Source organism: Alexandromys fortis, unplaced genomic scaffold (assembly GCF_014885135.2).
Source record: "Alexandromys fortis isolate MF-2015 unplaced genomic scaffold, M_Fortis_MF-2015_v1.1 scaffold_227, whole genome shotgun sequence".
NCBI classification, from domain to species: domain Eukaryota; kingdom Metazoa; phylum Chordata; class Mammalia; order Rodentia; family Cricetidae; genus Alexandromys; species Alexandromys fortis.
The window spans coordinates 193,904-210,405 of NW_026068109.1; the positions used below are offsets into that span (position 1 = coordinate 193,904).

Here is a 16,502-nt window from a genome sequence, read left to right on the forward strand (position 1 = left end):
AAAAAAAAATCAAAAAAAGAGAAATCTTATACAATTATAAGGGTGATATACTAAGAGAGTGGTATTTACCAGATATCGGAATTATGATCCTTGATCTTGTTTGAGATAGTAACAACATAATGACAAACTAAAGTAAGGCATTTCTAATCACCTTCTCTGCGTTAATGTTCACAATGCTCACAATCAACCCCGAGACCACTGACACTATTACTGACCTCTAGAGTCTTTCATTTTGGCCGTAACTCAGCACGTATAGATCAACTTTGAAACCTTTTTATATAAAACTACTGTTAAGACTAAATATATGAAGCAATTTTTTAAAGGCAATGAAGAAAACCACACAAAATAGGGCTTTCTCTAATTTTTGAATTTTTTTTACCAAAAGTAATTTTGGACAATTACCAACTACAGGTTTGGGCTGGAAACATACAAAATGAGCCTGGAGCATCTTGTCATTCAGTATCAAATGAGTCAACAAAGACTATGTGTCAAGACTGGGTTCTGGCAAAACTAGAAAACAAGTCTGGAGAAGTAAGTTCCCATTGCCCTAAAACAGAAAATCTTGACTTTCAATAAAGATATGAATTTATTTGGCATGGAATTCTTCAGTATGTATAAATGAGAGTTTATAATTTTGTGTGGTGTGTACCGCATGTGTGTGGATGACAGAGGTAAACCTTGGGTATCATTCTTCGGGCACTTTCTCCCCCCCCCCCAAAGTCAGGGTATCTCTGTAGCTTTGGAGCTACACTTGGTAGACCAGGCTGGTCTTGAACTCATGGAGATCCACCTGCCTCTGCCTCCCAAGAGCTGGGATTAAAAGCGTGTGCCACCACTGCCCAACTGGGAAAAATTTCTAAATAATGGTAATTTAAGGCTAACAAATATTTATTAAGACTCTGGGAAATCATAGGTCTAGGGGACCAAGTTCAACAAAAGATAATTTCTAAGAAAAGAATATGGAAGGGCAGCAGAGCATAGTAGTGCATGGCCTTAATCAGCACTTGGGAGGCAGAGGTAGGCAGATCTCTGGGAGTTCAATGCCAGACTAGAGCCATCTCACTGACCCACAATATAAACTTAAGAACATAAGGTGTATGGTAGTGGTACATGCTGTAACCCCAACAATCTAGGAGGCAGTTGGATCTTTGAGTTTGAGGTCAGCTTGGTCTACAGAACGAGTTCCAGGACAGCCAGAGCTACACAGAGAAACCATGCCCCCACCCCCCAAAAAAATCAAACAACAATAAAGAATTCAGCAAATATTTAGTGTGTTGCTACATGGCACAAAGATTTTATGATGCATGAGGAAGATATACAAAGAAAATCTCTCATGGAAAATATTGTTTTAAAGAACTTAGAGCAATATGGGCTGGAGAGATGGCTAAGTGCTAAAGGGCCCTGAATGATCTTCCAGGACCAGAGAGGTTTAATTCCCAAATCTCAAAGTAGTGGCTAAGAACCACCTATAATTATAGTTCCCTGGGATCCACTATCCTCTTCCTGGCTTCTGTAGGCACTGCATGCAAACAGTGCACAGATACACATGCTAGTAAAACACTGCCCCCACATACATACAATTTTTACCCCCCCCCCTTTTTTTAGACAGGGTTTCTCTGTGTAGCTTTGGAGCCTGTCCTGAAACTTGAAAGACAAGATTAGCCTTGAACTCAGCGATCCATCTACCTCTGCCTTCTGAGTGCTGGGATTAAAGTGTGCACTACCACTACTTAGTACATATACATTAAAAAAAAAAAAGGACCAATGGAACCGAATAGAAGACCCGGATATCAATCCACACATCTTCAAACACCCGATCTTTGATAAAGAAACAAAAAATATCAAATAAAAAAAAGAAAGCATATTTAACAAGTGTTGCTGGCAAAACTGGATATCAACATGTAGAAGAATGAAAATAGACCCATATCTATCACCATGCACAAAACTCAAGTCCAAATGGATCAAAGACCTCAATATAAAGCCAGCCACACTGCACCTTATAGAAGAGAAAGTGGGAAATAAACTTAAACGCATTGGCACAGGGAACCACTTCCTAAATATAACCCCAGCAGCAGACACTGAGAGAAACAATAAATGGAACCTCCTGGGCTGGAGAGATGGCTCAGAGGTTAAGAGCACTGCCTGCTCTTCCAAAGGTCCTGAGTTCAATTCCCAGCAACCACACGGTGGCTCACAACCATCTGTAAGGAGGTCTGGTGCCCTCTTCTGGCCTGCAGTCATACACAGACATGATAAATAAATAAATACTAAAAAATAAAATGGAACCTCCTGAAACTGAAAACCTTCTGTAAAGCAAAGGACACGATCAACAAGACAAAATGACAGCCTACAGAATGGGAAAAAATCTTCACCAGCCCCACATCAGACAGAGGTCTGATCTCCAAAATATACAAAGAACTCAAAAAATTGGACACCAAAAGATCATATAATCCAACAAAAAAATGGAGTACAGACCTGAACAGAGAACTCTCAACAGAGGAATCTAAAATGACTGAAAAACACTTAAGGAAATGCTCAACATCCTTAGCCATCAGAGAAATGCAAATCAAAACAACTCTGAGATTCCATCTTGTACCTGTAAGAATGGCCAAAGATCAAAAACACTGATGACAACTTATGTTGGAAAGGTTGTGGGGAAAAGGGAACACTTCTGCATTGCTGGTGGGAATGCAAGCCAGTACAACCCCTGTGGATGTCAGTGTGGCAATTTCTCAGAAAATTAGGAAACAACCTTCCTCAAGACCCCGTAAGCTGGGTGCTGGGCGGTGGTGGCGCACACCTTTAATCCCAGCACTCGGGAGGCAGAGGCAGAGGGATCTCTGTGAGTTCGAGGCCAGCCTGGTCTACAAGAGCTAGTTCCAGGACAGGAACCAAAAGCTACGGAGAAACCCTGTCTCGGGGAAAAAAAAAAAAGACCCCGTAATACCACTTTTGGGTATATACCCAAAGGATGCTCAACTGTGACACTAGGACATGTGCTCAACTATGTTCATAGCAGCTTTGTTTGTCATAGCCAGAACCTGGAAACAACCTAAATGCCCCTCAATCAAAGAATGGATAAGGAAAATGTGGTACATTTACACAATGGAGTAGTACACAGCAGAAAAAAATACGTCAGCTTGAATTTTGCAGGAAAATGGGATGGAGCTAGAAAACATTATTTTGAGTGAGGTAACCCAGACACAGAAGGACTATTATCACATGTACTCACTCATAGGTGGTTTTTAAACATAAAGCAAAGAAAGCCAGCCTACAAACCACAATCCCAGGGAACTTAGACAACAATGCAGACACTAAGAGAGACTTACACAGATCTAATCTACATGGGAAGTAGAAAGTAGAAAAAGACAGGATCTCCTGAGTAAATTGGGAGCATGGGGGGAGGATTGAAGGGAAGAGGGGAGAGGCAGTGAGGGGAGCAGAGAAAAATGTAGAGCTCAATAAATATCAATAAAACAAAAAAAATTGAACCCTTCCCCCCAAATAAAGGAAACTTGGAAGAGTAAAAGAAAGTCAAGTACATTCTATGTGATAGTCATGCAATAAATAAATCACTTGAGACTGGAGAGACAAACAGCTAGTAAAGTGTTTACCATGAAAGCAAGAGAACACAGTTGTGATCCTCAGTATCAAAACAGAAGTCCAGGTATGGTGGCCCAAACTTGTAATTCCAGTGCTGGGGAGGTAGATCTGCATGGCCCACTAGCTAGACAGTATAGCCCATTTGACTTGTTCCTGGCCAGTGAAAGAACAAGTTGGACAGCTCCTAAGGAAGTTGATTTCTGGTCTACACACACACACCTGCACATCCAAGCACACAATGTACATGTGCACACATACACACAGAAATCATCCTAAGCAGGAGAGGACAAGTAGACAGGAACCATTTAGCAAGGCCAGTCACTTTAAACACCACCAAGTGCTGTGCCATAATCCATCTTAGCCTTTAAGAGCACACAGCTGAAAGGCTAAGTCTGCATGGTCAGCTGGAGTCACATGGAATCCTCTGGCACTACAGACAACAAAACCCAAGACTTCTAGCAGTCTCTGATCTCTGACAAGGCTTGTGAGTAAAAAAAAAAAACTGTAAAAAAGCTGGGAACTTCAGCCTGGTCTACATATCAAGACCCAGACTCAAAAAACACACTCTCTCTCCTCTCCTCTCAAAACACACACACACATACACACACATACACACACACACACACACACACACACACACACACACACACACACACGCTCCTTCTCCCTCTCTCTTTTACTCCTATCAAAAGATTAAATGATTATATTGCCAGTACGTTTGAAAGTAGTTTGTGGTGTTGATAGGATGCTGAACTGAAGAAGTTCAAATCATGTTTTCCAGCCAGTGGGAAACAGAACAATGAGAGCTTCATATTAGGAAGATCAGCTTTGCCGCAATGGGCAACGCAGGGACATTTTGTGCGCGGAAACCCAGTAAACAAGAGCCTAAGAAGCCTGAATTAGAGATAATAGTATATAAGGGGAGGGGCCACAGATACTTAATACAGAATTAGATTTAGGTGGAATTTTGAATATAATTGGCTATGAGGCAAGAAAAAGGAGTCTAAATTGACCTAGATGGTGAGATCAGGTGGAGAATGGCAGGACTATTAAGAACAAACAAGAAGATGAGTTCAGAATAAGAAAATTTAGTATGTAAATTTTAATATATAGACAAAATAAAATATGTAAGGTATAATAATATCCATGTTTACAAATGTAAGTGTGCAGATAATAAAAAAATCTAAAAGTCCTATTATCTGCACTAAAACTCACACCAAAAATTAAATTCACAGTCCTCAGGTTGGTTAGCTAAACATTTTCAAATAGTTTTATTTTAATTGTGCACACAAATGTTTGTCTGAATATATGTATGTGCATTATACATGTGTCCAGTACCTACAGAGGCCAAAAGGAGGTACTGAAGCTGGAGTTACAGGTGTTTATGAGCCACCACATGGGTGCTGGAAACCAAACCCAGCGCCTCTGCAAGAACAGCAACTGCTCTTTAATAGCGGAGTCATTCTTTCAAGCCTCAGAGTTAGCTGACGATTTTAATAAAAGGACAGGTTTGCCTGGTAGCCAGGAAGCCGAGTTCAATGGGTACCACTCCTGGAATGTTGGTGAAGACCTCTGATTCCAGCACTCAGAAAAGGCAGAATGGATAGTACTAGTTCAAGATCATCCTGAGTTACATAGTGAGTTTGAGATCAGACTGCCTGCATGACAAGAAACTGTTTTAGAAAAAGTTAACATAAAATGTTAAGATTTTTCTCAACTGTTAGAAAATTGATTCTGAAATGGGAGCAGGTAAGTAAACACAGTCACATTTTCAATCTGTTTTTGGTGATGGGGCACTGTACAAGGAATTGAACCCAGGGCCTGGCAGGTGCTAAGTCCCATACAGCCCTAGTCCTTGAAAATCATCTAGGAGAATCTTAAAAAAAAGGGGGGGGCCTGGAGAGATGGCTCAGTGGTTAAGAGCACTAGCTGCTCTTCCAGAGGTCGTAAGTTCAATTCCCAGCAACCACATGGTGGCTCACAACCATCAGTAATGAGATCTGGCGCCCTCTTTCTGGCGTGTGGTACATGGAGGCAGAATATTGTATACATAATAAATAAATATTTTTTAAAAAAAATCATCTAGGGGGGCTGGAGAGATGGCTCAGTGGTTAAGAGCATTGCCTGCTCTTCCAAAGGTCCTGAGTTCAATTCCCAGCAACCACATGGTGGCTCACAACCATCTGTAAAGAGGTCTGGTGCCCTCTTCTGGCCTGCAGACATGCACACAGACAGAATATTGTATATATAATAAATAAATATTTTTTTTAAAAAAAGAAAATCATCTAGGAGCTTACAACGCATTGCATCTTGCTTTTAGTTCAAATTCTGCTTTCTAGGCTCCACACTTTGACCTATTTAGCACTGGGGGTTGTTTTTGTTTGTTTTGTTTTCCAGAATGGTTGACCTGCCCTATGTTGACCACACCAGCCTCTGCTGGGATTAAAAACATGCACCTTCACACCTGTCTGCTTTTTAAATTACAAGTGTCACTATGACAGAACCCAAGTCCTTACAACAGTATATAAAACAGGTTTCATCAAGCATTTGTTGATCCAAGTAGTGTCACCTGATAGTTTTTTCCCTATTCTCTAGCAACACAATGACTTGGTTCCTTGATCTTACCAAACTTACTTTCTCAGGCTGAATTCCCTTTGTGAGATTGCCTCTTTGGCCAAGTTACCTATGTTCATTCCTCAATTCTCTAATCCCTCAGAGAAAAACCTTTCCTGACTAACCTGTAAGTGTCCCTGACCTGTTTATTCAAAAAAAATCCCTCAATTTCTCAACTACTACACTGTAACTTCAACGATTTAAGAAACTATACTTAATGTTAACCTCTTCTCCTGGAACTTAAATTCCAAATGCACAAGACCATGTCTTACTCAATACTTCCAAAGCCTGGGGACAAGAACACAGCCAGGCACCAAGAAGCTGGTCTAAAACCACATTTTGAATAGCATTAACAAGGTACAGCAGGGTAATCAATTAGAGGCAAGAACTGTGCAACCAAATGAGTTTCAGACTCAGCTCTGAACCTTACTACATTTGTTTCATTTTTCAGCACCTCCCTTCATATACACACATACACATACACACACACACACACACACACACACACACACACACACACACGAGAGAAAGAGAGAGCAAGAGCGCAAGCGTGATACTGGAGCACTTACCTCAATTGATAGGGCTAAGAATAAGAAAAATGCTTAAGAGTTGTACATACGTCACACTTAGCATCAGTTTTGTACAGATAAGGCTGTTGAGTCAGCACAACAGGTTAAGGGCACTTGCTGCTAAACCTGAAAGCCTGAGTTGGATGCCTGAAACCCAAATGGTGGAAGAGAACTCATTTCCAAAAACTATACTCTGACCATAAAGTGAAATTATGTGCCCATATACATGCTGAATAAATGTTTTTAAAAATTAAAGGTTTTGAGCCCAGTGTGAGGGCACATGCCTTTAAGCCCAGCACTCAGGAGGCAGAGGCAGGCAGATATGAGTTCTAGGCCAGTTTTATCTACAGAGTGAATTACAGGACAGCCAGGACTACACAGAGAAACACTGTTTTGACAAAAGTGATGGCAATATAAGAATTCATTATGTCTGGAATACGGCAAAGCCTAGAATACAGTAATCATAAAAGTAGTACTTCATACTGTAGTTAGTAAACAGTCTCACCAGGTTTCACAAACCATTTTTTTTTTTTAACCCCCTGAGACAGGGTTTCTCTGTAGCTTTGGGGCAGAACTAGCTCCTAGCTCTTGTAGATTAGGCTGGCCTTGAACTCAGAGATATCCCCCCCCCCCTCCCAAATGCTGGGATTAAAGACGGGCACTAAATATCGCACTAAATATCGCCTGACTGACTTCATAAACTTTCAATCTCTTCAAGATCTTATTAGCTGTTCTTGTCCTTATCTCAAATGCCCTGCTGGGTGGTGGTTTACACACCTTTAATCCCAGCACTCACAGAGTAGGGTGGATCTCTGTGAGTTCTGAGGCCAGCCTGGTCTACAAGAGCTAGTTCCAGGACAGGCTCCAAAGCTACAGAAAAACCCTGTCTCAAAAATATAAATAAAATTTAAAAGTCTCAAGTCCCTAATGCAACAGGCTCAAGAATTTGTTCAAAAACTAAACTCAAGATCCTCAGCCACTTCCTGAAGTTCACCACCTTTTTTATACCCCAGGCACTGTCAATTTGGATTCAAACAGAATGCAAAGCTTGGTTATTTCTTAGTTCAGATAAACTAAACTGTGGGATAAAGTCATAAAGAAAAGGTTCTGGCCGGGCGGTGGTTGCGCACGCCTTTAATCCCACCACTGGGAGGCAGAGGCAGGCGGATCTCTGTGTGTGACCAGCCTGGTCTACAGAGCTAGTTCCAGGACAGGCTCCAAAGCCACAGAGAAACCCTGTCTCGAAAAACCAAAAAGAAAAAAGAAAAAAGAAAAAAAAAAAGGTTCTGAATTCAAGGCCAGCCTGGCAACACAGAGAGAAACCCTGTTTTGAAAACAAACAAAATATTGTTGGTCCCTTCCTCCTAAGAAGGGCAGGCTCAAGCCCTTTCTCTTCATATGCTAAAATAGCAAGCAGTCACAGCTTTCCTAGGCCTAGACCTTTAGCCCCGTCACCCCCGTCACTCCCAAGGCAGAGGTACGTGAATTCCTGGTGAGTTCCAGGGGCCAACCTCATCTACTTCTCAGGTTCCAGGTCAGCCTCGGCTAAGCAGTGAGACTCTCAAAAGAAAGCAGGCAAACCCCAACTGGGAAACGACAACTCAGGAGAGGGTCTCAGGGTCACTGCACCCTTTGGACAGGCAGGGAGTTTGGGAATCACGGGATGAGCCACAAGGGGCCGCCTCGTCCACTCGAGCGTGGGTCTCGCGCTCACCCAGCGTGCCACGCGCCACGGGAGCACCAGGACTCGGTTTGCACGGGCTGTGTAACTCCGGAGCGCTGGCTGGGATGACAGGCTTGTCAACTCAAGACTCCGAGGGGCCCGAACTAGCCCGGGCTGGAGTTCAAAGTCGACAGTCCGTCGCCTCTTCAGCTCCTCCAGGCCGCGGTGGGACGCGGCCACCAAAGCCAGAGCGCCAGAGAACCGTTTCTCTGGGCGGCTCGTCGCCCCCGGGGCAGCAGGCCGGCCAGAGAAACTTCCTCAAGTGGCTGGTGGAGAACCGGCTGGCCCGCGGCCGTCTCCGCCGCTCCCCTCCCGACACCCCCTGTGCGGTGCCCCCCGGACCCTCGGGACTCCCGAGCGCGTCCCCCCTCAGCCCCCGCCCCCACCCCAGTGGCGCCCTGGCGGGAGGCCACTCGCCTCACTCGACCCGCGGCCCGAGGAGCCCACGCGCGCGGGTCCGTCACGTACCTGCCACGCAGCTCCGCGAGCGCGGATCGGCGCCCGGAGTTCAGTCTCAAGTCACCTGAAGCAGCCGCTCGAAAAGCTTCGGCGCTGCTCCAGCTGCCGCCGCCGTTGCCGCCGAGGCCGCTACTGCGTTCCTTCCGGCCGCGCCACGGCGTCTACCTCGCGCCTGCGCGCAGCGCCCCCTCCCGACTAATGACAGGAAGAACCATAGAGGCACGCGGAGGGCCGGAGAGGAGGGGCCTGGAGAGCCAGATCATAGAGATGGCTGCCTAGCGGGCCTTCATCTGGGCTCCACAGCGGCAGAGCCTTGACTCCCCCTTGCGGCAGGAGGACAAAGAACTGCTGAACCCCAGGGTCATTGTCTCCTCTTAAAGCTGGGAGTGGGGGGGGGGGGTATAGGCAGCTGACCATGGAATCAACTGATTGACCTCTTATCTGTCCCCTCTTGAGGTTTTTCTTTGTACCAGGTGGGTCGGGTAAAATGACCCTCCCCCAAGGGTATCTGGTCAAGAATAAAACATTCATACATTCTATTCAACGTTTTTTTTTAGTTTTTCGAGACAGGGTTTCTCTGTGGTTTTGGAGCCTGTCCTGGAACTAGCTCTTGTAGACCAGGCTGGCCTCGAACTGACAAAGATCCTCCTGCCTCTGCCTCCCAAGTGCTGGGATTAAAGGCATGCGCCACCACCGCCCGGCTATTTATTTATTACGTTTACAATATTCTCTCTGTGTATGCTTGAAGGCCATAAGAGGGCACCAGACCTCATTACAGATGGTTGTAAGCCACCATGTGGTTGCTAGGAATTGAACTCAGGACCTTTGGAAGAGCAGGCAATGCTCTTAGCCCCTGAGCCATCTCTCCAGCCCCTATTCAATGTTTGTTAAATAAAGGCTGGAGAGCTGGTTCAATGGTTAAGAGCCCTTACCTGGATTTAAATTCTAGCACCTGCCTTGCAGCTCAAAACAGTCTGTAACTTCAGTTTCAGAAGATCTGACGACCTCTCCTGGCCTCTGTGGGCAGCGGGCACGCAAGTGGCACACAGACAAACATTCAGGCAAAACACCCATACACATAAAATTATTAAAAATAGACAAAAATAATTAAATTGTATTTCACAGCAGAGTGAAATAGAACTCGTGTCTTTAATCCCAGCACTCGGGAGGCAGAGGCAAGTTCGAGGACAGCCTGGTCTATAAAGAGTTCCAGGACAACCAAGTTTATACAGAGAAACCCTGTCTCAGAAAAAAAAAAAAAAAAAAACCTGTTTGTCCATGAAAAAAAAAATCAAAAAACTTAAGTTACTGTGTGTTTTGTTTGGTTTGGGTATGTTTTAATTTGTTTTTAAATTTGAACGCACACATCCTGCGTGCATGACTTCAGAGTCTAGAAAAGGCAGTCAGATCCCCTAGAGCTATTCTGAGTCAAGACTTAGGCATGCTGGAACTATGGTCCTCTGGTAGAGCCGCAAGTACTCTGGACCTTTGAGCCATTTCTATAGTTCTGTTTTGGGTTTTATTAGTGTGTGTATGTGTGTGTATGTATGTGTGTGTTGCTGAGATTGAACCCCAGATCTCATACATGTACATGCTAGGTAAGCTGCCAAATGCTGAATTACATTTCCTTCCCTCTCTTTTACTTTTATTTAAATTTTGAGGTAAGAGCCTACTAGGTTATTTAGGCTAGCCTTGAACTCACTACAGAGCTTAGTCTGTGTTATTCTTTCAGTCCCTGCCATAGCCACGCCCACTGCCATAACCTCTTACCTGCCTGTCGCCATCTTGGGACCCTTCTTCTTTCTGCTTCCCTGGCGTGTGCACGCGTTTTCTCTGTCTCTCTCTTCTTTTATCTCTCCTCTCTCCTTTTATCTCTTTTCTGTCTTTCTTTCTCCCTCTTCCTTAATAAATACTTATGGCTATTTCCTGTGTTTACATGTCTGTTCCCTGCCGCCACCGTGGGCCAAGGAAGCGTGCCCTCCTGTAGCCGCTTTCTCATGGCAGGCTCCGCCAGCCCGCCAGCCCGCCAGCCCGCCCGGGGATCGTTTGTAGCCTCTTGCTCATGGCGGGCTCCGCCAACCCACCGTCAGGAATCATTTTTTAAGAATAACAGTCTGACTTTGAACTTGTGGTCTTGCTGGGAAGTCCGAAGGCCGGAAGGCACTGTGGATCAGGAGAGAAACTCCATACTGAAGCATAAAAATAGTAGAAAGCATTGCATCTTCAAAAAGAGGGAGGCTGAGGCGGGCGGATCTCTGTGAGTTCAAGGCCAGCCTGGTCTACTAGAGCTAGTTCCAGAACAGGCTCCAAAGCCACAGAGAAAACCAAAACAAACAAACAAACAAACAAAAAGAATTCCTGTGCTAGCTTGGGAGTCTCTCCCTGTTTATAAAGCCACTGATGTCATTGTGAGAGCCCCACCCTCACAAGCTCATCTAATCTCAAAAACTCCATTTCCAAATACCAATAACACAGAGAACCAAGGAGTATGTTTCAGGACGTGAACTTTGCTTAGGGTGCAAAGGCAGGCCAGACCAGAAAAGAAGGCCAGAGAGCAGAGGCACAAGGAGAGGGGGTGACAGAGCCTATGGCCCTGCATCTAGGATTCAGTTCCTGCATTATTGTTATTGTTACAGGGTCCAGCTATGGAGTTCAGGCTGGCCACCAATTTCCTCCCAAGTGCTAGAATTCCTAGAATTATAGGTATATACCTCCATGACTTGGGGTGAGTTTGGGAATAACGTGGGGGAATGAAGCAAAGATGGTTAAGCCAAGTGCGGCGGCACCTACGTTGTGTGATGAAACTTTTCCTAAAGAAACGCAACACAGAAATCTACTCACCCCGACAGGGAACCCATGCAGATTCCACCCAAGTCCAACTTACTGAACCCGTGAGCTGTACTGGTGTTCCTTCCAGGGATATGGGTGAGAAGTTATTTACAGAGCAGAAAGGATTCAAAGACAGCTGCATCACCAAAGTTCACTCCAGCATGAGTGACAGCTCACAAAAGCTGGGGACCTGGACACACTGCACATCCTGCAGGCATCTCAACAGGCTGGAGTGTGTCCCTTTTGGGCGTCTCAGGTGATTTAGAACTCTTACAAGGAGTGCCACTGGTTTCTGCTTTTTCCAACTCAAAAAAAAGCTGGGGATCTGGGACACACTACCCAGCCCGCAGGCAGCTCAACAGGGTGGAGCTTGTTCCCTCCAGGGGCCACAGCTGGTTTCAACCTCTTCCAGGGAGCTTATTTGGTTGTGCCTTCTTCCAGGAAGCTGGTCTGGTCTCAAGTCTTTATGGGAGCTTTGCTCATCTGAGTCTTCCCTGCAGCTCGGCTCTGCTCTTCTGAGGGTGACTTCAGCTTTTAGTGCCTACTCTGGCAAGGAAGGACCTAGTGGATCTGATCAATGTGGGGGATTTCCTGAAGCTCTCTTGAGTTGTTTCCCTACCTGTTTGAGGAGCTTCCCTGCAAAAGAGTGATTCTTTCAATCTAGGAAGAGATTTAACAACACACCTGTAAATTCAGCCCTCGGGAACAGGCATTAAGAGGAGTACCACAAGCTAAAAGACTAGCTTGGTTCACAGGGAGCTCTAGGCCAGTGAAGGCTACAGAGTGAGACAGTCTGGAAAAAAAAAAATCCAATCAACCAACAGATCAAACAAACAAAACCCACAAAACAAAACAAGCAAACAAGACCCCCAAAGGAATGTTATTCAGTTTTTTTTTTAAAGATTTTATTTATTTATTATGTATACAGTATTCTCAGTATTCTGTTTCAATGTATGCCTGCAGGCCAGAAGAGGGCACCAGACCTCATTATTCAGTTTTTTTATTCTAGGACAAAACACCTGAGAGAATCCATTTACAAAGAGAAAAGGTTAAAACGGACTTTCAGTTGTCCAGGTTCCAGCCCAAGATCAGGCCAATCAGACCCTCTAGTGGGGAGGGCGTGATGGAGCAAATTGCATACCTCCTGGGAAAAAAAAGAAAGGGGGGGGGGCAAAGGGTGAGGTCCTTTCAACAACCTCCTTCAGGGCATGCCCTCAGTGACCTACAGGCCTCTGAATAGGCTCCACCTCCTAAAGGCTCCTCCACCTCTTTGATGTTTATGTTAATTGGCAACCTGATAGTCTCTAATCACCTGGGAGACAAATCTCTGGGCGTGCCTAGGAGGTGTCATCTGGATTAGGCTAGCCTCTGCTAATGTCTGTGGGGGGGAACCCCTGCAGACTGCACACATAGCAGACCTCCAGTGGAGCACCTGTGTTTATTTATCTCTTTGCTCACTGACTGTGGGTGCAAAGTGACATCACACTCCAGCTCCCCAGTCCCCATCCCGCTGTACCCTCAACCTGTGAGTAGACTCTTCCTGGGGCTAGAGCGATGGCTCAGCAGCTAAGAGTGTGTACTGCTCTTGCAGAGGACGGGGTTTGGTTCCCAGGACTGATGTCAGATGACTCAACTGTACCTCCTGTTCTTGGGGGATCTGACACTCTCTTGTGGTCTCCATGGGCATCTGCACGAACAAGTGGATATTCACAAACACACACGTAAATAAAAGTAAATCTTTAAAGCTGTTCTTCTCTTAAGTTGCTGTGTCATATTAATAATTAATACTACACCCAAGTAGTACCACCCTGAGGATCAAATCTTTAACACACGGATTCAAACAACAGCAAAAGGCAGGGGGCCTGATGGGTTCGCCCTCCAGAATTGTGCCCTTGTGCTAGCTGTCGACCCCTTCTTGGGCTGTTCTCCTTGACACACTGTGGTGCTGAGATGGAGGCTTGACTACATTTCCACCCATCAATCGATCCGTACCCCCAGCTCCACGGACTCCCTGATTGCCTTTCTCCAGCTGTACTTCGTTAATGTTCATTCGACCTATAAGACTAGTCTCAGTAATGCAGGGCAGCCGCTACTCCTGACGTGTGTCCCATCCGTCTGCTCCCAAGAGCTATGTCCATTGTCATCAGCTTAATGTAGATGGAGGCCCTGTGTGTCTTGTCACAGAGAAAACTAGACCCAACTGGATCTGCTTTCAAAAACAGTAATTTTCTGTCATTCTGGTCCATTATTATGAAAAAAGAAAATTGATGTTATTGATGTATAATTTATATACAAAACACAACACCCAGATTAAGCATACTTTCTATCAGTTTTAACTAATTTGCAAACTCACGAAGCTATCATGCTACCAGGACTGAGCTCAGGGGGTGGGAAGTTGGCGCAGCCCGTAAAGTATCGACTTTGCAAGTGTGAGGACCAGAGTTCAGTTCCTCAGCACCCAGTAAAGTCTAAGCAATGACACTGGCAGCCCCAGCACCAGCAAGGTACGGACCAGCAGGTCTCTGAAACACACTGGCCAGCCAGCCTAGCTGAACTAATAAATTCCAGAAGCTCTCAGCTTCCCTGAGAGGCTGTGTCTCAGTTAATGGGGGGGGGCGTGATTTTCGTCAGTGGTGTGGCCACTGGCAAGTTAACGATGCTCCCATCTAGGTCATACAAAATACCCTAATTAAACTCAGTGGCTCACACATTTTTAAAAACAACATGAAGGTGAAAAGGAGATTTATTGGGAAGAAAAAGATTTCAAAGGGAGGAAGAGGGAGGGTTGAAGGGGTAATAAGGCAAGGAATGTATAAGATTCATTATATACATGTATGAATCTTAATGAGGAAGTATCTAGATCAGGTTGGTCTGTGGGCATGTCTTGATTGCAGAATTGATATGGAAAAACCTAGCCCACTGTGGGCAGTATCATTACATGAGTTTAGGTCCTGGACTGTATTAAAAAAAAAAAAAAAGGAGAAAGGCCAGGCGGTGGTGGTACATGCCTTTAATCTCAGTACTCGGGAGGCAGAGTTTGAACCTGAGAGGCAGAGAGGATGTTTGAACCCAAACAGATCTAAAGGACATCCAGGGGTGCACAGAGAAACCCTGTCTCAAAAGAAAGAAAGAAAGAAAAAGAAAGAAAGAGAGAGAGAGAGAGAGAGGGAAGGAGGGAGGGACCGGATAGAGGGAAGGACTGGACAGAGGGAAGGACTGGACAGATCTCTCTCTCTCTCTCTCTCTCTCTCTCTCTCTCTCTCTCTCTCTCTCTCTCTCTCTCTCTGAGACAGGGTTTCTCTGTGTAGCCCTTGCTGTTCTGGAACTCACTTTGTAGACCAGGCTGATCTCAAACTCACAGAGATCCGCCTGCTTCTGCCTCCTGAGTGCTGGGATTAAAGGTGTGCGCCAGCATTGCCCAGCTCAATGCTCTTATTATAGAGGACCCAAGTTCTATTCCCAGCACCCATGTCTAGTGACCCACAACTATCTATAACTCTAGCTCCTTCTGTCTTGCAAAGACACCGCCACACATATGGCATGCATTACACATACAGAGACATGCATATGCATTCAAAATAAGAAAGAAATCAAGCACTGTGCATGCACACATCTGCCTCTCCCTGCTCTTGACTAGATGTGACATGACTTTTCAAAAAAATTATGTGCCTACATGTGACTTACACACGAATACGTGTACTTGGCAAATCCAGAAGAGAGCATTGGATCCGCTGGAACTGGAGTGACAGGCCATTGTGAGCCACTTAATATGGGTCCTGGGAATGGAATTCAGGTCCTCAGGAAGGCAGTCAGTGCTCTTAACCACTTGGCCATCTCTCCAGTCCATGACTGTGTATAAGTTTCCGCCACCTTGACTTCCCTGTTCTGATGAACTGTAACCTGGAGACGGAGCTACAATGAACCCTTTCCCAGCTGGGTTGCTCTTCATCAGGGTGAAGCAAAACGAAGACAGGAAGTAGTCACAAAACCCAAGGGTTTCTGGAGGAAAGGATTTCTGCAGTAATCATCTGAGTCGTGGGAGGAATGGATTTCCTTCTCCAAGGCACCTGGTTCTAGAGGGAAAAAATGACTATGATAAGCTATGCTAATTCATGGGTGTACTTCAGAGATTTGTTTTTCTTATCACTGAATAAGGGACGCCAAGACTTCTAGTAAAACAGCTGTATTTGCTTCCAGTGATAATGTCTGTGCCTTCCGAAGAGGACGAGAGTGTGAGCTTTCCATCTACCCCACGAGCCTGACTGCTTCCCAGGACTGGGACGTGTTGCTAACTATAACACCCAATTCTGTGTTACCCTCTTGGGACAGTTCGTGTGCCACTGGAGGTTGAAAGAACACTCAAGAGACCTGGGTCATTCGAAAGGAGATAAGCCAAAGGCCATTTATTCAACTTTGGAAAAATCCTTGCATACCTAGCTGCCCCACAAGGATTTCCCCCCAGGCAGGTGGGAAATTACCACACCAAAGATGGAGTAAACAAGGCCCTACAGCTAATCACCAGGCGGGGCAGAAGGAGCACAGGAACAAACAGAATGTTTTAGTTGACTGACCAGAAACTGTCCTCAAGATGCACCCCAGGAGCAGGGGCAGACCGGGGCCCTACAGCTAACTAAGATGGCGGGGTGGCAACAGATGTGACTGGCTGATATCTTGTGAAATCTGTCAATATTTCTTTTTTTTTTTTT

General features: G+C 45.2%; 1 protein-coding gene across 2 annotated transcripts in view; it reads right to left on the minus strand.

Moving 5' to 3' along the window:
• Rnf216 (ring finger protein 216) overlaps positions 1-9,138 on the minus strand; it is a 128,343-nt gene extending 119,205 nt beyond the window's left edge. For both annotated transcript variants that reach the window (XM_050124391.1, XM_050124389.1), the window contains exon 1: positions 8,977-9,138. The gene's annotated coding sequence lies outside the window, so the exon portion shown is untranslated. The remainder of the gene's footprint in view (positions 1-8,976) is intronic.
• Between the last annotated feature and the right edge of the window lie 7,364 nt (positions 9,139-16,502).